We start from the raw sequence: 23,832 nt of genomic DNA on the forward strand, positions 1-23,832 counted from the left end.
ATGCTGGTTTCTGCAGTCCTTCCATTATCAGCAATATGCAGCAGCTCCAGTATCACACCAGATTCAGTCAGGGTCTGTAATGTAAATATGAACCGCAAAGAGGCGTAAAAATTTGGCAGCCTTCTCTATCTCTGTTTTGTGGGACTGCAGCCTGAAGGAAGCCGAGGGGTGAAACAGTCTGGCTAGAGCTAGCGTTGCCTTGAAGGTTTCTTCCTAAGGTCCCTTTCACCCCTGTTTCCTGTGACTGCTGACTGGTCAAAGTAGAGCAACTCCTAAACATTCCTAACTGCACACTCTAACCTCTGAAAAAAATAAATTCAAATATGTAAGAAAATAGTTTTAGCTTTCCCTCTAACTGGAGGATGCCCCCCACTTGAAAAAGAATAAAAGATCTATTCACTTAGCACTTAGATGACATTCCTAAGTTCAGCCACTACACAAATTGCACTGTTCCCTTAAATAAGGTAAAACAACTGGTGCTTTTCACTAACATTTGATATTACTTTCCATTTTCAAGAAATTGGTTATGAATGTATAATTTAGGGCTTCAAGGAAAATTTTAAAGCCAGGTATAAAATAAAGACTTAATAGTACTCTCACTGAAGTCCGTTGGAACATGACTGGATTCTAAATGACCACTGGAGGTTACTGTTTCCTCACAGAAATTTAATGAGTCAAGCATTACGCTAGTTCTTTTCAATTATTAAAGACAGGCATCCTTAATATCGGTGTCTGCAAATTGCTCCCACATATTGCAAGCTGTGTTGTGTTTCAGCGTGACAGAAAGCAGGGGGCAAGAGGAAAGTATTTGTGTGCAAGCATAGGGATGCAGCTGGAAGAAGATTTCTTGTTGCTTCTTATTATTTGTTATTAATATATATATTACCCTAGGACCTAGAAACCCAACATTTACTAAGTTCCTGCTGTGTGAAGTGCTCTACAGATTGAAAACATTGTCCTAGCCACCTACAGCCTCAGTGGAGAGGCAACAGACCAGAACCATATAACCAGATAAGAACCCATCAGACAGTACTGACTGGCACAATAGACAAAAGCACTCACATGCCAGTGGCCTCATCATTGCCACATCCTAGCAGAAATTACAGACACAGACAGCTATTTTAAGGGAAGATCCAAAGGAGGACTGGGGACATAGCCCAGCATTTTTAGTATGAATGAGAGATGCCAGGCTGGTTAATGTGACTGATTAACTCTATTTTCAGGCATTAGCCACTATGAGTATCTTGTATTACTGCTTTAACATGCCACTACCTTAGAGGTTGTGAGAAAGTAGTTATTTTAGGATAGATATAGTATCATTCTCCTTCACCCATACTACTTCTATTCAGAGCTTGCTCAGATTTTTCTGTGCAGCCCTGGAGAGCTTTAGGTAGATGCTGAAAACTGGGGATAATAATTGCCTTTTTTTCTGTCTCACTTGTTCGCAGGCAGGCTTTGGGATGTAGGTACTGTGTTTTAATATCATTTGTGTAACACCTGTTTGACAGATCTGGACAAGGGCCCCTAGAAAGTCCGTCAGTACAAGTAGTAAAAACAATAATAAGGCGATTCTAACTCTCAAAGAGTAGACACGGACCATAATAGTATAAGTCATGTCAGGAAGAGCCTAATGGCAGTTTACCCACAAGAACCTGATCTTCTCCCTCACTATTGGCAGCCAGAGGTGCCCAACGGCATGTTAGAGGCAGTGCAACAAGAGAAGATCAATGTGACACGAAAACAAAAACAACCCAGTGGTGTGCAGAGAAAGCATTCAGCCAAGCACAAGGGAAGCAGCTGCTTTGTCATCTGTAAGGCTGTAAAATACCACAGTCTGAAAAGAAGAAAAGAATCTTTCAAATAGCACTTCATTTTGTCTTTAAAGATTTGTCACCCCCATCATTTTCTCCTCACCATTAAAGCCTTTTAATTTTAATAGTAAAATGACATTTTTTTTCCTCTTTCATTTAGGGGAGTGGAGGAGGATTTGAATATTTTCTTTCATTGATGAGTTTATTTTCTTCAGTCTAAAACTGATTTTGAATTTCTAAGCAGGTTTAGAAGCTCTGGTAGAAACTCAACAACCTTCTATTTATTTAATTAAAGAAATATTTATATCTCTGTCATACTATGCAAGGGCATTAACATACTCTTTGCAACTATTTCATTGAAAGCCCTTCTGCAGGTAAAGCAGGACTAAGCACAAGAAGCAGCTCACCTTTGAAGGTGTTGTGTCTGGTTGCCTCTCAAACACCTTCCCCCAGCACTGACTGGTATCCTCAGTTCAGCAGGACAAAGAGCCTTTCTCCTTTCAGTTGTCACTTTGGCAGAGTTTGGCAGATAGCAGTCATCTCCTCTTGAACAGGTACTGGATAACCACTGGAGGTCAAGCTGTGGTTGGTATGAGACATTTTGTAAGCCTTCTACCAGGACCTGAGTGAAAAGATTAATAGGTGGGTTCACATTTAAGGGTAGATTACACTAAAGTACCATTCAAGTCCTCTCCCAGGCAACAGGGAAAATTATCCTGAAGCAAAGAGCAGTGTAAATGTCTCAGTAAGCAGACTGTCCTCAAGGGCAAATAGGAAACAAATGGTTTAACAAGGAATATTTTTATTAACAGCAGAAAAACAAAATGCCTCTAAACAGGCAGATAAACAGAGTAACAATAAGTCATTCTCAAAGCACAACTGCAATTTACAGTCTTTTCTTCTAGGGAGAGAACAGCCACGCCAGCTGGATGCCTTTCCTCTTCTTTGCCAGTGCAAGATTTTACAGCCTTTCAACGCCCCATCTGAGCTGTGCTGGCTGGTTGTGGGTGGCCCTCGGCTCTGTCCCAGCTGCTCCATTGCCCACCACCTCCCAGCAGTCCTTTCTCCACCACAGCCATGCATGCGTGTTACCTACACAGCATGAGAACATCTCTGCTCCTGCCCTTCTGGGTGGTACAAGGCACTCCCTGGCTGGAAGATGCCAGTTCTGCCTGCTGCTTTCTGACCAGCCCATGAAGGAAAGCAGATGTCACCCACCTCTGAGAGCAAAGACAGATGGCAAATGGCCCTCAGAGCAGCAGGACATGCTGATGGCTTTCTCAAGAAAAGTGACTTCTGGGAGGGAGGCGAAGAGGAAGCAGGCGGGGGCGAAGGGAGGAATGGCATGTGGGAGACGGTCCCCTGGCAGGAGTGAGAACAATCACATCCAGATGCCCAAGCAGAGTCACGATGATGAAACTTGAAAGGAAACAAGAAAACTCGATTAGTGTCATACTTTTCCTTCTTTTCACTCCCTGGAGGTGAAAATGTAGTTTACACAAACCCTAGACAATACTGTGTTTTATCAAGGGCAGAATAAAAAAGAATATAAGAATTCCTTGTTCCCAGTGAGAAAATCATCCCTGTCTTGTACAAGTACATCTTGACAAAGAATGCTGCTACCGATAAAAGCTCATGCAAAATTTTTAAGGAATGATCCCCAAGATCCTTAAATATTAACTTTATAGGACTCAGTTAATGTCTTTGCTGCAGAGAAATTTAAGAATAATGGAGACAAGACCAGCAAGTCTAGAACCAGATCCTCTAACAGTAAAGAGTTCTCCAGAGCAAATAGCATCGTTATCAATAAAAATGACATTTCATTTACTGCAGTTTTTGTAAGAATGACTATTCTGTTCACAGAAATCTGCTGTTGATTGGAAAAGTCAACAGTTTTCTAAGTAGTGATAGAAATTACGTGCCCTTTTAGTGTAAAGTAAATGCTAGATACACTAAATCAGTAACGAACTGATTTAACTAAATTACTGCAGCAGGCTCAGACAGACAGTTACATCAATAGAAAGGCATTAATATATTTTTAGGTGGTATCAATTAATACTCATATCAACATAGTAGTTATACAGATTTAAATACATTTTTATACTACCCCCACAGTCACTGAGTAGAGGCAAGCCTTCTGAATAACCAATAGGTGTAGGAAGCCTGCACAATAGTAGGTAAACTTTTATATTAGCTTCATTTGATTGCTAAAGTTGAGAGGAAAAATTTCCTCCAGGCTACTAAAAGCCAGAAAATTTTAAAGGCAAAAAAAAATGGTGTCTTATTGGTGCATTTAACTGCAGAGCTAGACTGATTTCAGACTGCACACAGTGACAAAATGACACAATCAGTTGTTCCACTTTGACGGTGACCATTAGATATTGCTCAGTCCTGTTCTCTTCTACAGGTGTTTTTTATTTCCAAGCAAAACAAAAGAAGACTGTCTGCCTTTTTGTTCCAACTGTGGGCAGCACTAGGGTAGCGGGGGAACAGCTCATAATGATGTGAAATAACCAATAAATAAATGATATACCACAGCAGAGCTAGAAATTATCAGTTGACAGTGAAACTGTTAAGGGTTATCTAAAAAGGAAACATGCCAACCATGCAGAGTTCTGAGTAATTCATACCTTTTGATTACCCTCTCACCAAATAGTTTAACATGTATTTAATATCACATTAAACTTTGCTCATAATGAAGAGGCCATAAGTCAAAGTGTTCTTCAAAAATTTTGTATTGAAATTTTTATAACATCTCGATACATTATGCAGGTAATTTGGCTGTATTTTTTTAAAATGGACAGCAGTGGCTGCTTGAAGCTCTGAGCATGCACTAACCATTCCGGTCAAGATGAAAGAAAAAGCAGAGAGCACAACTCATCCATTTCAGAGAATGCTCTCCCTCATTGCAATCAGACATCTCTGTAGAGCAGGTGAGACATTTTTCAGTTAGTGGTTCCCATCTACCTAGTGGCAAATCTTGACTTGCTAAAAATTTCTGTAGAAAAGACATCCCTGACAGAATTCTTCAAAAAGGGAAATGCAAGTTTTCACATTCTTCTATGGTTTCATTTGAGGAAAAAAGTTACAATTTGTGTATTCAAAGTATTTTGGTTTTAAATTTAAGCAAAACCACCAAGACTTTTGAGATTTTAATTTTGCATTTTAACCAAAAGGAAAATATTTGAAACCTGAAAACTCTCCCACTTGCCTCTTTTTCTTCTCCTCTGACAATCAATTTTTTAATAGTTTGGTTCAATAGAACAGGTGTAGACAATGTTCAATAGGATGTCTCAACATGGTCTCTCAACTTCTTTTTCTCCAAAAGGGGTTTTCAGAAAAATAAATAAAATTTCAAAAGACTATTCCATCTATTTTTTCTTACCAACTTTGACCATGTTATTTACCTTTTCTTCCACTTAACATACTGCCTGTTTCCTATCTGTATTTTGATCTCTTTTGAGTTTGCTTAAAAGCTTGGCTACAAAAATACTACATGAGAGAACTCAAATTCTGAGTAAAAGATAAAAGCTCATTAGTAAATTGCTTTGCAACAGGAGTCACCATGCTCCTCTTGCTGAATCATTTCTATGAGCAACATATTGCAAACTTACCATCAATATATTGAGACAGAAGAAAGTGATTACTGTAGCACTTTAAAGCCACAAAACTTTATGAAAATTTTAGATATTAAATGTTATTGATCCTAATAAACCTGAAATTATGCAGACTGAAAGTTTGTCTAGTGAGAACCAGAGAGATATGTTCCCATAACTCTGAAACAGTACAGCTTTACTGCCACCATTTTCCAAAACCACAAGCTAGGGACCTGATTAAACAAAGCACATAAATTCACAGCCTCCTTCACTTACTTATAAAAGAATCAACCAAGTTGTACTCTTTAACACATTCTGTCATCTGGAAGGACACTGGCAGCCAGTAGATTTCAAACTGAATTCTTCAGAAAGAAGATATCTACTTAATCTCTTTTGATATAGCTCTTGTCGGAAATAGATGTTATGTGAACAAAATTACCTCTTTTTATCTTTGAATGATGTCTTGAAAAAGATGTGATGTTAGAGGTTTATTTCTTAGCTGACAGAAAAGAAAAATAAAAAAGAATGGGACTATTGCTCCATAGCAAATCTGACCATTTAAAATCTGACTATCTAACCATTAACTTCCTCTCTGGATTGTGACTTTCAGTTCTACCACCAATAAATTTCAGGTTTACTGTGGTTAGTGCTGGTAACCTCAGCCTCATTACACAATCCATTTGATACAACCTAATCCATTAGTAGTTATTTTCCCACTTAGGACCACAGCCGTTATTTCGCTTCTGACATAAAAATAGGCAGTGAAGAAAACTCAGGTGACAGACTCCACATTATAGAGGTCATAGTCAGAAGTCTTCAATGCAATAAACAGCATCAACAAAACCTAAATAAATCATAACTGACAGTGCAGTAAATAAATAAATAAATAAATAAATGGTTCAAACACAGTGACACAATGGGAGTAAAGAAGAACAGTTAAATGTTTCTGAAGAGAGAGAAAGGAATAAAATGCCTAGCTGTACGAGCAGCAGAGATGACGACACCTGGTTTCCTGCTGATCTGTATCTCAAGACTATGCTCTCCTCTGACTCTCTGATGTCTAAGCAACATGATTCCACATCAGCTTCTCCCCTGATGGGGCATGAATCTTCTTCCTCCTCTACATGAACAACTATTTTCACAAAGCTTGTAGAGGTTTATTATTTTTCTTGTATCTTTACCTTTCCGACAAGCTTAGATGAAATTATCTCCTACATCCAAAAATCTGGGGCCAGGGTTGTCAGGACTGTGAACCACTGATCAACAGACAGACAGACAAGTGCAGTGCATTTTTATAATTCTTGGTTGCTCAGAACAAAAAGGCTAAAATAAAAACCTGTCATTGAATCAAAAGTTGGGCAAACCTGTTATTTGCAGGAATAAATGGAGGAGGGTGGGGTGAGGGAAGACAATTAAGTGGGACTGCACATGAAATAATTATGAAAGGACTCAGAGACAGAAAGAGAGGGAGATTAGATATGGAAAAGGGGAAGTAAATTTTGAGAAGAAAAAGGTTGCAGTAGGAAAGGGAGAGGGCAATGGGGAAGGTAAGCTGGCTGATGAGAATAAAGGTGCTCAGGACCCTGTCAAGCCATCATTGTCATAGCCTCTGGTTCACCTCGCTTTTCTTCTGATTTGACTTCAGTGCTACAAAAAGGCTGCAAATCTGTATTACATTCAGAAGACACAGTTCACAGATGTCACTGTATGGAACCCAGTGAGAATCAGAAAATTACTCAAAGACAGGACTAAGCTCAAAATCAGTGAGATTTGGGAGGGGGTTTAGGGGTTATTTATTTGTTTTCCTTGTTGTTCACACCTGACATCTTCCAGCTCATGCTGCTTTTGATTTATTTGGTAGGATGGGGAATTACTTACATGTCAGAGAAAGAAGCGAAGGAGGAAAATCATCCACTTTCTTAAAAATTACAGAGTGGAAATAGCACGCCTGTGGAGGCAGAGCAGAAGAGTTGCTTAGCTGCCATGTCACGATGTGCCATAGGAGGATACTGAGAGGGGAAGCCGGAAAACAGCAAGGAACCTCTTACTCTACACCTGAGAGCTAGAAAAGAAGAAAAACCCTACACCTAATGAAAATAAAACCTACTGCCATGAGAAAACCAGTTCCTTGGAAACAACAGCAGGAGTCTGCTTTCCAATAGCCTGAAAGCAAAACTGCCGCATCCACCCCAGAAATGGTCTGAATCACATTTACTGAGAACAAAGAAAGGAGTTGCAGGCACAACAGGTAATGCTTATCCCCAAGCTCTTCTGTGACTCATCTTTTGGTACAGTTTTCATCTGAGTGATTCTCAGAAAACTTCTGAAGGTCATTAAGCTAAAAAAAAAAAAAAAAAACCAAAAGAGGCAAAGGCATTTGCCATTTAAGTAATATCTTTCTTTCTTTGAGCTATTCCATACAAGAGAAGACAGAGAGCTGCCTGCTTTCATTTACCAATAAACATTTAAGAGTAAAGAAAGTAACAGTTTTTATGAACTGAACATTCATTTTTGATAACGGACTTTCCATACAGGATGTAAATATGACATTTCAATATCTTTTTAATAATTTTATTATCTCTCTAAGATCAATCTCATCAAGCTGGGTGTTTGAATAACATCTAAATCAGTTAGACATCGGCCAAACTAGTGACCAATTCTTAATCACATTCAGTTTTCAGTAGGTTGAATCTAGAATGGCCTCATTGAGACTTTGCAGCAGATGAGTAATTCTCTTCTGCAGTGAGTCATGGTAAACCACGTCCAAACATAGAAGTCCCATTTCCACTCAGACAGAAATGTTGAATTCAGCCTTCACGGAGGGAGAGTGTAAGAAAAAGCCCCACTGTTACTGTGTGATTGCTGCAGTGAAAAAAAAGGTGTCCATAAATGCTTCCTTCAGCAGCCTGAATCAGACATAGGTGAAGGTATAAAAGGCTAGACGCTAGCCCAAGTGGATCTCCTGTCTTTGTCTAGAGAGGAATGAATGCGGTACTTATACCTGTGTCCTCAGTGTACCTCAATGTAGGTACCTGCCTTGAACCAGACTCAGCAGAAGCTAGAGATATCTACTTCTGAGACTCTAACTGCTAAATCTGTACAGGTGAGATCTTGTAAATGAGATAAAAACACAAACCCTATTTAAACAAACAAACAAACCCACTCCTACCTGTTCCATCCATATCTAACTGAAATTTACCATCTTGACCTTAAATTCAAGGCTTAAACAGCAATTTGAATACTGAACTAAATTAACTTTTCTTCTTGAGTTATAATCCAGTAAGAAGTGTCATTTGGTTCTGTGCAGCTTGTGCACACTCGGAAAGAGTTTTCAACAGAGCCATCAGGCTTTGCAATACAGTTTTACCCCCTTTAAAGTACTTGATTGAAGTTTGTTCGATCTGCAAGACTTGCAGCTCCCTCAGTTCTCTGCTTTCCAGGACTGGCAGCACAGACCTCCTCAGGTCATTCTCCTGACCACAGCCTGCCTCACATAATCCTCAAAAACATCCCCAGGACAGGCTGAACAAGGAATTTATATTGCACAGCCATGTCTCATTTACACACAACAGTCCTCCAGAAAACATGAGGCAACTTCAGGAAGAGTGAGCCCTTGTGCAGTTGAGTGTATGGCAAGTCTCTCAAGCTTTGCTTTCATCCTGGTCCCTGTGCTGTGGGGCTCTGAACTTCATCAGAAAAAGTTGCTATTAATGATTCAGCTCAGGGAACTCCAACTGATTTAAAGGAGAAAATGTACCCTTTGAAAAAGATCTGATGGGAACCTTCTCTTTCAAATCTCTCAAGACCTGCTTCTGCTGTGATATCCATCAGCCAAATAATAATGCTTACATGTTAACAGCAGTCAGGGACAACCCACATTACTTATTAAAGGTGTTTTCTAATGATTCAGAAACACCATGCTGGGCCCACAGATAATTTATATCATCTTGTGATATCATCTTCACCTTCCTTCTTGTCGTGGTTTAAACCCAGCCAGACAGCTCGTTCACTCACTCCCTCTTTCCTTCTTGCCCTCCCCCTGCTCCCAGAGGGATGGGAAGGAGAATCAAAAGAATGCAACTCCCACAGGTTGAGATAAGAACAGTTTAGTAACTAAGGTATAACACAAATCACTACTGCTACCACCAATGACAATAATGATAATGGAAATAACAAGGGAAGAGAATACATCACCTCACCACCCACCGACCGATAACTCACCCCCCCGAGGCTGACCAAGCACCGACTGATACCAAGTCCAACCCTGCAGTCCTCTAGCCCTTCCAGGTAACTCTCAATTACATCCTGGGCATGATGTGCTGTGGTATGGAATACCTCTTTGGTCAGTTTGGGCCAGGTGTCCTGTCTCTGCCTCCTCCTGGCTTCCCCTCCTCCCTGGCAGAGCATGAGGCTCACAAAGTCCTTGGTCAGGGTAAACATTACTTAGCAACAACTAAAAATATTGGTGTTATCAGCACTGCTCCCAGGCTGAAAGTCAAAACACAGCACTGCACCAGCTACTAAGAAGGAGAAAAATGACTGCTACTGCTGAACCCAGGACACTTCCTTTCTTACTCCTTCCTTCCTCTTTAAACCTATTTGTTATATTTTTTACAAGACCCTGTCCTCCTCTGGTGTTGGGGCAGCATGAGGTGCTAGTCAGATGGCACTAATCCTGCAAATGAAGTTCTGCACTGCTGTCTGAGGAGGTGTCTATGAATACACACTTATATGCATGTCTAAATGTTCACAGGCAAGTGTGCATACATATATATTAATATATGCATATACACACCTCCACACATACCTTCTCCATTCTCAGAAAAATTACCTGAAGCTTCCTACAGCGGAGTTTCCAAACACAAAATGAGTGACACTTTATTTTAAAATCTTAAAAATTGAAAGCAAACACCAAAATTCTTTTAAGTATTTTTTTGTATCTATCTGATGGAAAGAATATTTTGGTTGTAAGGGATAAGAATTACTTCTATTAAATACATGTAATTACATTACTTGAGAAATGAAATACACTTAGCCAGATCAAATAAGATGTTACACGTCAGAACTCTCTTTAAGGAAAATGTTCAAACACAAAACTTGTAATACTTTTTTTCCTTGGAAGTCAGACAAGGTAAAACAAAATGTATCATCATTCTAAGTGAATTTTAAGAGTTACAGAATCACTGCTTGTTTTACTACCTCTATATACATTGTAGAATTGCTTACAATATGAAAGATGTTTACCAATAAAGTGGTAGGTAAAGCATGACAAGCTAAGTCGTTTCAGTGCTAGGGACAGGGGAGTTCTACTGCTCTGGATGACAGACAGCCCTCTTTGAAATCAGTTAGAGCTTTGCCACCATGACTTCAAGGCCACTGTGCTGAAACACAGACCAGGATTTCAGTTTGATTATCTGGCTTGAGTACTTCAACAGTAACACTAGTGGGAAAATTTAACCTAAGCAATAATGAAATACCACCTCATTATCATGTTTGCCACATAGATCTTTCTGTATCCTGGCAAGTTTGCATGAGCAGATACATATTATGGATGGATTCTGGTCACATCTATACAGGTGACTCCAGTAAAGCCACTGTTGTATGAGACCTGCTTTACTAATCACACAGCAAGCTCATGGTTCATTCATGAGTGCAATACACTGTTCCATAGGCTGCTCCCCTACACAGAGCCTATTGCAGTCAAGACTACAAACCTCTCCATTTGGATGCCCAAATTCAGTGCTTCTTTAAGAGGTTGTTGGTTACTTTTCTCCAGTGCTGAGTAATATCAGTTGAGATGCATGCTTTGGCCATGAACATAAAGGACAACAGCATGGCCATTAAGACTGCAGGTGGCTCCTTGACAGTCTCCATCTTTGAACACAGTACTGCTTTCCTTCCCCACCTGAAAGCCCCTTTAAGGTTTCACATCCAGATGAACCCTTAAAGGTTTCACATCCAAATGAATGTTACATTCATGGCAGATTATTTAATAAAAGCAGCAGCATCGACCTGAAAAAAAGTATTGTCTGGGGGTTAACAACAGAGATTTAGAAAGCCTTTGGAACTGCCTGCTCACAACCCCACACGTGTTAGAGCAGCCTTCCTGTTCAACACTTCCAAAGACACCCTGGCACCCATAGACTTTGCCGACCCATAGGACTCTCAGCCACATACCAGCAACCAGAGGGAAGCAAAAGTGATGCAGTGGTTTGATAACATATGGAAGTTTCCTCAACAAAGCTGAATTCCCTAATGCCTGGAAAAAAACCCATGAGTGAGCTTCACACTGTCCAAACAGCATGAAGTTGTCTCCTAGGGGAAATACCTCTGTTCTGTGCTGCCCTTCAGATTCCCAAATAGCATTTCCTTTATCTGGTAACAAGGAGCATCCTCAAAAGTCACTGTTATCACAGGCCATATGAGAGAATATACAGGTAAGAGACAAACAATGTGTCAAGCTGAGTTATGCTAAACAGAATGCTATACTATAAATTAATATATTATACTAAAACCTTTGCTGCTAGAAAGCCTCCAGACATCTTACTATGTCTCAGAACTGATCTGAAAGTGAGGATTACTCATTACCTTCTGCAAGTCAGGCTAACAAATCAGGTATGCACAGTAAAATGGCTTTTTTATTAGAAGCCCTCAACTGTCACATAGATTAAGCTGCTGCTCAGAGGACAGTAGCAGCCGCTGTGGCTGAGACACTCATTCTTAGCTCCTGTTTCAAGCCATTTGTGGAATTCTGGGAAACAGTATCAAAAGTACATGGCAGGAATCATTGCAATACACTCAAATAAAAACTGGAACAGCTGCACAAAGTTGATATTTTAAAATAAATACTTTAAAGCTACAGAAATCAGATGTTAGGGAGTTAAAGTCTGGGAAGAAGCTTGAAAAAGCTGCTTAGAGAAAGGTCAAAGCTCACCTCTTTCCATCTGCTTTTTCTAGATGTCTGTTTGCTTCTTGGACCACGCAGTGTGTTGACCACCAAATCTCCTGGTTAAAACCTGAGCTGGGACCTTGGACCAATATAGTGGAAAAGCTCCTAACCAGAACTTATACAAGCTTCTTAAACCAGACTTGACATGCCTCCAGAATGACATGAACCAAGTGATAGCCCAAAATATGTCCTGACATGTAGGAAGTCAAGGAAGAGGGCCAGGAGACCTGCATGGCTAAATAGGGAATTGCTGGATATGCTCAAGTGGAAGAGGAGAGTTTACAGGTCATGGAAGGAGGGGCTGGCCACTTGGGAGGAATATAAGGCTGCTGCTAGGGGATGTAGGAAGGCAGCTAGGAGGACTAAGGCATCCTTAGAATTAAACCTGGCAAGAAGGGTCAAGGCCAGCAAAAAGAGCTTTTTCAAATACATGGCAGACAAAACTAACACCAGAGGCAATGTAGGCCCACTGATGAATGGGATGGGTGCCCTGGTGACAGAAGATACAGAGATGGCAGAGTTACTGAATGCCTTCTTTGTCTCTGTCTACTCTGCTGCAGGCAGTCCTGAAGAGCCCTGTACCCCTGAGACCTCAGATGAAGTCAGGTCGACGGAGCAGTTTGCCTTAGTCGATGAGGAATGGGTTAGAGATCAGTTGAGCAATCCGGACATCCATAAATCCATGGGTCCAGATGGGATGCACCCGCGGGTGCTGAGGGAACTGGCGGAAGTCATTGCTAGACCACTCTCCATCATCTTTACCAAGTCTTGGGAAACGGGAGAGGTGCCTGAGGACTGGAGGAAGGCAAATGTCACCCCAGTCTTCAAAAAGGGCAAGAAGGAGGACCCTGGGAAAGTGATGGAACACCTTATCCTTGGTGCCATCTTAAGGCATATCAAGGATAAGAGGGTTATGGGGGGCAGTCAACATGGCTTCACCAGGGGGAAATCATGTTTGACCAATCTCTTAGCCTTTTATGAGGAAATAACACGGTGGATGGATGATGGCAGAGCGGTGGATGTGGTCTACCTTGACTTCAGCAAAGCATTTGACACAGTCTCCCACAGCATCCTCACAGCTAAATTGAGGAAGTGTGGACTGGATGATCAGGTAGTGAAGTGGACTGTGAACTGGCTGAAGGAGAGAAGCCAGAGAGTTGTAGTCTATGGGGCAGAGTCTACTTGGAGGCCTGTATCTCGTGGCGTGCCTCAAGGGTCAGTACTGGGACCAGTGTTATTTAATATATTCATCAACGATTTAGACGAGGGAATTGAGTGTACTATCAGCAAGTTTGCTGATGACACTAAGCTGGGAGGAGTGGCTGACACGCCAGAAGGCTGTGCTGCCATCCAGCGAGACCTGGACAGGCTGGAGAGTTGGGCAGGGAGTAACTTGATGAAATATAACAAGGGAAAGTGTAGAGTCCTGCATCTGGGCAGGAACAACCCCAGGTTCCAGTATAGGTTGGGGAACGACCTGTTAGAGAGCAGTGTAGGGGAGAGGGACCTGGGGGTCCTAGTGGACGACAGGATGACCATGAGCCAACACTGTGCCCTTGTGGCTAAGAAGGCCAATGGCATCCTGGGGTGTATTAGAAGGGGGGTGGTTAGTAGGTCGAGAGAGGTCCTCCTTCCCCTCTACTCTGCCCTGGTGAGATCCCATCTGGAATATTGTGTCCAGTTCTGGGCCCCTCAGTTCAAGAAGGACAGGGAGCTGCTGGAGAGAGTGCAGCGCAGGGCAACTAAGATGATTAAGGGAGTGGAGCATCTCCCTTATGAGGAAAGACTGAGGGAGCTGGGTCTCTATAGTTTGGAGGAGACTGAGGGGTGACCTTATTAGTGTCTATAAATATATAAAGGGGGAGTGTCACGAGGATGGAGCCAGGCTCTACTCAGTGGCAAACAATGATAGGACAAGGGGTAATGGGTGCAAACTGGAACACAAGAGGTTCCACTTAAACTTGAGAAGAAACTTCTTCTCAGTGAGGGTGACGGAACACTGGAACAGGCTGCCCAGGGAGGTTGTGGAGTCTCCTTCCCTGGAGACTTTCAAAGCCCGCCTGCACACATTCCTGTGTAACCTTATCTAGGTGTTCCTGCTCCGGCAGGGGGATTGGACTAGATGATCTTTTGAGGTCCCTTCCAATCTCTAGCATACTGTGTGATACTGTGTGATGTCCTGAAAAATCACTATGACCAACAGAAGTTACTTCAAAATTACATTATATGTGCACCTAGATTTGTAACTTGATTAAGATTGAATTAGGTCCCACTGAATATAGCTGAATAGATTCACCCTTATTTGCTTCATAAAGGACCTTCATCCTTTATTTGCTAACTCCTTGAGTATGGGGAGTTTTTTTAACAATCTACAGAAAGGGACAGATGCCCTTGTAAGTAGCAGGCTTTCCATATATTCTATGTCCATAACTCAGCTTCAACACAGCTGAAGTATTGTCTTTACTGTCAAAAAATCCCCCAGTAAAGTATCCTAAGAACAGATTCATCTATTCTTAGAGGCTGTGCCAGCTTCTACCTCTTTACACCATCAGAAGGAGGAAGAACCATCTCCTGGTGGCTTAGAAAGAAAGCCAGCCCCACAGATTCTCCATCACTAGAGGGGTATTTGAGGGTGTTAGGCTTTCATTTGGAAATTTGAGGGTGTTACGGAGTCACACAGACTCCCACAAAATTCCCTCTGTATTATCTTGCAGTAAAAGCTGTGCCCCCAGAGTTCATCTGCCTGCCAAAGGAGTAAGCCATAGGAAAAGGATTTATTTTATCCCCATTTAAACACACATGTACAACCAAGTCTGTGCCACGTTCTGCTGCAACCAAGTACATGGGAAGAGCTGTGCAGTGCTCCCCTTGAGCACATATTGCCACAGGGGTGGTGAATGGCAAGCCAGGGCTGGGTTCACCAAACTTCCTTAAACTGGAAGAGGGATGAACCCAAACTGCCACAAGCAAGTCCCTGGGGTTCACCAGTCACCACTCTGGCTATCCTTTGTGTAGCTTATTTCACAAGGTATTCAAAGAGGAAAAAAAGAGACCTATCCACTTGCAAAAGCTGATAAAGTAACCTAAAGGATACTAAAGTTTCCATGCAGTTCTCAAAGCTATGAAGGAAACTAAAGTTTTTATGTAGCCTCCCTAAGGAAAAAAAACATAATAAATGCCTACTATTTGGTGCAATGCAGTGTAATCCAAGGGCAAGAACTTTTGCTCTTCAGAATTATTTTTATAATGTCACCTCTGCCAGGAATGATTTAAGAGCTTACAGATAAAGCAATGAATTTCATCAGAAGCAGAGAGATCACCTCAAGTCTCCCTTTAGCTTCTCAATGAATAAAACACCCTCCCGAGCCCTCTTCAGCATCTCACTAGAATTGAATCCCACTCAGAAGTGGGACTTCAAAGGAAATTATTTGTGCCTCAGTCTAAAGGCCTTCTTTTAAAACTTAAGAGAATAAACATAAGAGCATTAAACAGAAATGAGTTTGTTGACTAAGTTTTAGACAGTTTTAAAAGTGAAACTATCTTAAACCACGTATACCAAATCTACACCTCTGAACAGCTATTACTACACAGCACCACCATGCCTGCTGCATGGTAGAACAAATAGTACCTCACATTTCCAGAAAGTGAAGGCTGTCATAGCATTTAAGGTGTCTTGTATGTCAGAATTGCTTCTTGCCATTGCCAGGGGTTACCTGCATGTAGGAATCCTTTCTCTAAAACTTACACTTCTTCCAGTGCTAGATACAGCAGAGTATCATCTAAAAACTTCAATCAAGCCAATTCCAAAGGGATTTCAATACATATTTCCCTCTCTGGGGAGGGGAGATTCCTACTGAGTCTTATCCACCAGACACTACCTTCTCCAGTATCTATCAGCTCTTCTTAGTAAATTCAAATAAATAAGCAAAGGAAAACTGAAGTTAGGAAATAATTTGCAATTCACTCCTTTAGTCAACAGCCAGCAGCTGCTAAAAGACTATGTGAATGGGATCCTTCCTCATTATAGTCCTTCTGCATAGCTCCAGTAAGGAAAAGGAATCCTAAATATTGCACACATCCAGCCACGAGTCGCCCAGAAAAGCACTATGCTGGGTGGCCAGGAGCTGGGCTTGCAAAAGTCCTTTTGTCAGGTGCAATGGTTCTACCCAAGTCCCTGACATTCCTCAGGCACTACTTCAGCTATTCTTCATGTAGCTTATTTTGAATATTTTTTTTCTATTCCACCAGGATCTTTTCACTTGGAGATGCTTGATCTGAAAAGATATATTGTACAAGTCTCCATAATCTCCCCACTCTCCATAGTCATCTTACTCTTACCTACAGAAAGCAGAGGAGTAGCATTGTTGGCTCTGATAAGGAAGGCCTCAGCTCACACAGCACTTACATCTTCAAAGAGATATGTTAAAGAAAGAGAAACTCAGACTGGCACATGTTCAGGGAATACTGGTTAGGGGACTGAAGAAATGGAGATGCATCTTCTAAGGGGACACTATTACAAAACTACTTATTCAGCTTTAAAAAAGCAAAGATACACATCTTGAGACAGGGCAAAATTGTGCTACAAACACTTCAGGGAGAAAACCCAAAGGAACTTTCCAAGCTCACAAACACTGTTGGATATGAAGAAAACGGTCAGTAAGAAATGAGATTTCCAGCTATCTGGAGACCAAAGTTTTGGAACACAGGAAAAAATACCAGGAACAAAACACAGCCCCCCACTAAGTTTCCAAGATAGGGCTGGATGCGTTTGCAAAAGGTAATTATTTGCATACCTTCTCACAAGGAAATCTGCCTTAGTATTCTACCCACTCTTCCCAAGCTAGGAATAACATACAAACATTTCTAGGTAATGAGAGCACCCAAAGGCTGTTCAAACAAATGTTCTTTTAGGAGAGCTATCTACACAGGGTATATTGAGAGGCAAGGGATGAAATTAGTACTCACTGCTGCATTCCAGCAGGCCTTGATCATTTCTTCTTAGCATGTAATTTACATATTAATACTGGAAATACCATTTGTTTGTCCACTGCATTATTATTCTTTGATAAGCATGTGTCATTAATGCATAGAAATAAGGATCTTCCACTTGTCTGCTAGCAAACATAGCCAGAAGTTATTTACGAAGGAGTCATACTCAGTCTGGTTCATACCATAATGAATCACCTGCTTTATTAGTGGACACCTTTCCTTCTACAATGCCAAGGAGGCAGAGAAAGATCCTACTGCAGAGCTTGTACTGCTTACTGCATGCTGGGTAGTAACACAAGAAGACTTCCTGCTATAAGACGAACATACAGATGTGGTGGAATTGCGCTTATATGCTTCCTCCAAGCACCACCCTCTACTTACTAAGAACAGGAGTTAAAACCCAACTGTTAGGAAAATCAAGTCTTGGGAGGCAAAAAGAAAGTCTAAAACAGTAACAAAAGCACACTAGTGAAGCCTGAAACCAGGGCTAGCATACAGCTTGACAGAGCCACAGCCTTCCACTGGCAAAAGATCTGAGTCACAGCAAACGCCTGAGTCCTCTGGCACAGGACAGCCTTTGGTCACCCAGTCAACAGCAAAGAACAGGGCTACTTCCATACAACCAACAGAATGGATACAAACATAAATATTTTAAGACACTTTGGTCAGACTAAAGGTCCATTTGTTCCTGTAGCCAGTCTCTGGCAGTGGCTATCAGCAGATGCTACTGCCAGGAAACATGGCACACAGAGAGCCCTGTTGACCACAGCTCATCTTCCCAGCAAGCAGGTGTTTGAAGCTGCTCTGTGCCAGGGGACGGTTATGGCCTTTCTGCTCCAAATCCATCCAGTTCGCTCAATGTATTTCTACTTTTACATCTGATACGTCATATGGCAATGGGTTCCTGAGCTGCATCACAGGCTGTGTGAAAAAGTACTTTCTCTTGACTTTAAGCCAGATGTCTAATAGCCCCATTATGCTGCCCAAACTGCACAGGCTGTGAGACAGAATAGTCATCCCCAAATGAACTGCACCACAAACATCTCAATAGTCTCTTTTCCATGCTAAAAGTCATAACTCATTTAATCTCTCCCTGTGCAGAAGCCGTTTCAGATTTCTGGTTAACATTATTGTCCTTCTTTGTATCTTTTCTAACTCCAGTATACCTTTTTGAGATTAAGGGATCAGAAATGAGCTCTCTATTCAACACCCCATATAAGTAACCATGACAAAATGATATTTTTATCCTCATTCCTTTCCTTACAACTTCTAATATTACATTTGTCTATCAATTTGCATTGGTCATTATAAAAATTCATTTTTTCTTTTCAGAAAATTCTGTATAATAACTTCAATTTGTTATAGCTAATAGGAAAATTAGCAGTTTGCACATATATTTGGTGTTGTTTTTCCCAGGTGCATTACATAAGGTATATGGGCCCCAGACTTCATTTGCCATTTTTTATTTTACAGTCAATTAATATCAAGTAATCTTTCTAATGCTCTTTGCAGTCGATCTGAGTTTTAGCTGTTCTGAAATGTTTTGTCTCATCAAGCAGCAGCTGTGACCACATCACTCACCCCCCCCTTCTCAGATCATTTATGAATACACTAAACAGCACAGAATCTGGAGCTGTGGACACTCCTCTCTGTTGTGAGACAGACATCATTTACTCCTACCCTGTGGCTTCTTTCATTTAACCAATTATGAATCTGTGACATCCTAATCTCATCAAGAGCCTTTTGTAAAAACTATTGTTGAAAGCTTTTTGGAAATTTATTAATTGCATCACTATTATTCACATATGCTTCAAAGAGCTAGAAGAGATTTGTGACTTCAGTCTATGAAATCTGCCTTGACTCTTCTCCCTTGTGTTGTATTTCACCTGCTTCCTCTTTTTTACCATTTGTTACAGCTTCTACTGAATTGTCCAGCACAAAAGTCAGAGGTACTGTTCCATAGTTTCTCTGCAGCCCTTTGAAAAAAAGACTGGTGTTTCATTTGCTACTTCCCAACCATCCAAAATAAAAATAAAAATAAAATAAATTAAAAAAAAAAAAAAACAAAACACATTTTAAACAATAGGTTGGAAGCTACAACTAATTGTTGAGCTTACTCAGCCCTGAATTCAGTGGTACATACTTGGATCATGTTGCCTGATGTCATCAGTTTGATTCTTATCTTTCCACTGACTTCTCTAAACCCTCTTCTGGTGTCACTTCATACTGAGAGAGTGCTTCAGACACACCTCCTGTAAAGGAAGATTTTACATTAGGACAACTACCTCAATTAATGTCAATGGAAATAATTCATTTTAAGATTAATTCCCCACTTTCAATGTGCTTCCTGTAAATCCCTTCTGCTGAGGTTGAGACATCGGTATCTTCATTTAAGATCAGTTACTCTAGCTCACATCTCTTCATTTTTGTACTTCCGCTACCTTTAGAAAAATACTCGTATTCATATGAACTTTTCCAGTAGCTGCCTATTTCTGTGTCTCATGCTTAAATAGACTTTTTAATAATTATCAATGAAAACAGGCAGCTCATTTGTCCACACACGACCTGTTATACTGTCTCATGTTTTGCAGCATCCTATACATAAGTGTAGGAAATACTCCATCTCAGAAGATCTAACAACCTCAACGATGAAAGATAAAATCACAAAGAATAAATTCAAGACAGCTAGCACTTTTACTCTTCTGTAAATTAGTCGCTCCACTCCAAAATAAACGGTATTTAAATTAGAAGGCCAGGTTCTTAAGACTAGGCACAGTCTTAAATAAGGAAGGTTTATGTTTCTGATCTTGAGTTTATCAGAGGTCTCTGAAGACACAGCAAATGTTCAATACAATATTTATACTGCCACATGCTGTGATTTTTCCTGTCTGAGAGACCCCAGGGAATATGTCCTCTGCTTATCTGTAGTTATGAAAGTACTTAGGCTGCCATTTGTACAACAAACCAGTAGAAAGGAATGAAAGCACTAAACCATCCTTCTAAAACCACACAAAATACCCTGGCTGAAATTAACACCACCATTTCAGTGCTCACCTGCAGAAAGGAAACATGACATTATCTTCTCCAATGATACCTTTCACAAGGTATCAACATTGGATATTGCTTTAATGATGAAGCTGACACATATTTCTATTTGCAGTTCAGCATCCCCAAATATTTGTCATCAGTATTTGCTTCTTGTTACTTCAAAGTAAATATTTTCTAGTAGCATTACGTCTAGACATAATGGAAGTCTTACCCAGGCCTTTTAAAAAAATATGGTGGTGAGCTACTCAGACATATTTACAAGTATCTATTGAGAAGCCTTCTGACTCTAAGGCTTACATTGATATTTTATTTTATATACTGTTGTATAATATAAAGCATTTTTAATTAGGGTCACGCCACAAGAAGTCCATGTGGGAATGAGTTGATTTGGAGCTGCCTGACTGCTCCTAGGCTCCCTGCCTCAGGCACACAATCCTCAAGCTGCATAACCACCTGGACCACCACCCAGGTATTATCAACTCAAAACTACTGTTCTACTCACACACAAGTACCTGACAATAGCAGTGAAAAAATCCCTCATGTACAGACACATATATTCACATATATCACTCTTACAACCCAACAACCAACATGTTGCTTACAGGTTTGGCTTGAGCTAAAGCCCTGCAGAAGATTTGCTCTATTATTACAGAGAGAAGCTATCTCGAAAGCAAGTAGAATCTGGTCACCAATAGTTAGTGCATGCCCGCATGCTTCTCGGGCAGCTCACAGGAAAACCACCAGAAAGCAATATGACACCAATGTGAATGTGAGCAAGCTTATCCAGAAAGAGAGCATGCACTCAGCATCACTGGGACACAAGTTTAAGTGCTCACTTTGCCTGAATCACTACTAATCCTACTGGAACTATGTACGCAACTAAGGTCTAATTGCAAGAGAAGGGATTGTTTGATGAGGTTCTTAGACTTGTATACTTCTGGTCAAATCATCAACTGATGTAAATTAACACAGCTTCAAATTAATTAGTTAAGTGATGCTGAAGGTCTGGCTCCTGCTATTTGTGTGTTTTAGAGGTAAGGTAATAGAGACAAAGAGATTTTGTATGAGAAAGTTGTCTCTCTACATATTAGAATTCTTGTCAGCACACTAATAGCTAAAGTAGGTTGGTAAGTTGTAAATTATTTTTATTTTCACTAAGTTATTTTTATGGCTGTTAAGGAAACTAATTAACTATGGGTCAAATGTCAAACTTTTATCCTGGTATTTGAAACTGATTAAAAGATAAAAAAATAGAGAATTAGTCATGCAAACAGTGAGAATTTAAAAGTCATTGTAGGAGGACATTTTAATATATTTCAGTTGTTAGTAAACAATCAAGACATGATTTTCTGGGAATCTATTTGGGCAAAAATGTTGAGGTGCATCAAGTCTGAAGATGGTTTGAGGAATTAAAAGGATGTATGTACATAAGCAGATAGTTAATTTCTAAGACAAAGGAGCACTGGAACACCCTGCTTTTAGTAAAAGCAAGCACTGTCACCAGCTGTCCTAAATATACCTGAAGAGCAGCTTGAGCACTTTAAAATGAGCCTCAGCTGAAAAGCAGGAGAAGCTCCTCTCTTTTCACGGAAAACGTCAGTTTTAGCAGTCATTGCTAAATCACAAGTCAACACTAGAGCATCTCTGCTATGAAGACAGGCTGAGAGAGTTGGGTTTGTTCAGCCTGAAGAAGAGAAGGCTCAGGGGACACCTTAAAGCATCTTCCAGTACCTAAAAGGGGCCTAGAAGAAATCTGGAGAGGGACTTTTTACAAGAGCATGTAGTGACAGGACAAGGGGGAATGGCTTTAAACTGAAGGAGGGTAGATTTAGATTAGATATTAGGAGGAAATTCCTTATGGTGAGGCACTGGAACAGGTTGCCCAGAGAAGTTCTGCATGTCCCATGCCTGGAAGTGTTCAAGGCCAGATTGGACAGGTCTTTGAGCAACCTGGTCTAGTGGAAGTGTCACTGCCCATGGCACAGGGAGATTGGAACTATATGATCTTTAAGGTCCCTTCCACCCCAAAGTGTTCCATGATGCTATGAACACTGTCATCTGGGTTTGGCTTATTTTTTAATACAAAATGGCTACCCAAGTAGCTCATTATATTTATGCTGTAACAGTATTTTCAACTGCCACCACTTCGCTTTGTCTTTTCCCTTCTTCCAGAAACTGATATCCCCCCTCTCTTATGAGACATAGAATACTACAGAAAAAGTTTTGTTTGGCTCCAAAAGGACAAATATAACAAAATTGACTGCCACATCCCAAATACATCATTAGAGCTAATGAAAGCCCACTGCCAGGACACCCACAACTCTTATCTGATACTATTAAGTCTTGCCAGCGTTCTTCAGCTGAGGACTTTCAGCATTGTCACTGGGGTAATGGTTGGACTTGATGATCTTAAAGGTCTTTTCCAACCCAGCTGATTCTATGATTCCACAAGTTCTTCATATGGCCTGAGCTACAAAACAGAGGTAAAGCCATAAGCCAAGTGCTCGTTTCAAAGTACCTTGTGTAGGAGCTGCCAGAAGGGGAAATGCGTCACAGCATATGACAGTCCTGAAGTGCAGTGGAGAGAACATTTCTTCTTTCAGCCTTCTCAGCACATGAAGACACTCAAGGTTTTCCATTTTTATTTCCTTCCTCCCTCACTCCCTTTCTTTCTCCCTCTACTTCCCTCTGCTGTAAAATCTCTGTGGGCTGGACCGCAAATACTGTGTATCTATTCAGAGAAACCCTTTGCAGCTGCAAGTGTTGATCTGGGAGAAGCAGCTGAGTGTGAAGCCAAGCAATAGTTCTTTTAGTAAATTTTCTCATCCTATTTGACACTTCTTCAGGCACAACAGCTTCAGGAGATGAAGGAGTCTTCAATACTAGCATTTATACAAAACATTTTGTTCCCCACTGACCTTAAGTCTTGTATGTCTGTGGAAGATGTATGGCATATAATAACAGCAGTGCTCAGGGAAGTTCAATACAGCCAGTCACAGTTTATATGCAGGTAAATGCATTTTATTAAGTGTAAGCTTTCATTTTCTCTCATGGGTTCACAGATGCCTCACATGACATTTTTCTAAGGAGAAAATGGAACTGAATGATCTTTCAAGAAAAGACTCCCATAAAGCTCACAATTAACTCAACACCATAGCATGCAGAATCCAGGCCTGAAAGACAACTTAAAATCTTCAACATAAGATCAAAAACTACTACAAAAGGCTGCATTTTTAAAAAGAAACGTTCTCTTCAGGACTCAAACTGTTTCACAAGTTGACAATTTTCTGTGTTTATAACCAGTAGTTTCCCTTTGAAGCAACTTTTCACACGGAGATCTGATGGAATAACTCAACATTAAAAAACAGGAAAACTATTAATTATACTTATTATTTTGAGGGTTACAAAAATACAGTCACAGATAAATATCTCAAGTTGT

The 23,832-nt window shown here is 40.6% G+C and overlaps 1 long non-coding RNA gene across 1 annotated transcript; it reads right to left on the reverse strand.

Annotated features, from left to right (window-relative positions):
* Nucleotides 1-7,108: 7,108 nt before the first annotated feature.
* On the reverse strand, nt 7,109-23,615 carry LOC134158329 (uncharacterized). The gene is made up of 3 exons (XR_009962723.1): nt 22,912-23,615; nt 19,489-19,597; nt 7,109-7,745 (listed from the first exon to the last, which is right to left on the reverse strand). It is a non-coding gene; the product is annotated as an uncharacterized LOC134158329 (long non-coding RNA).
* Between the last annotated feature and the right edge of the window lie 217 nt (nt 23,616-23,832).

The sequence above is a fragment of the Pezoporus occidentalis genome, unplaced genomic scaffold, assembly GCF_034315485.1.
Source record: "Pezoporus occidentalis ecotype Australia unplaced genomic scaffold, CSIRO_AGI_Poc_V1 ctg13, whole genome shotgun sequence".
Classification (NCBI taxonomy): domain Eukaryota; kingdom Metazoa; phylum Chordata; class Aves; order Psittaciformes; family Psittacidae; genus Pezoporus; species Pezoporus occidentalis.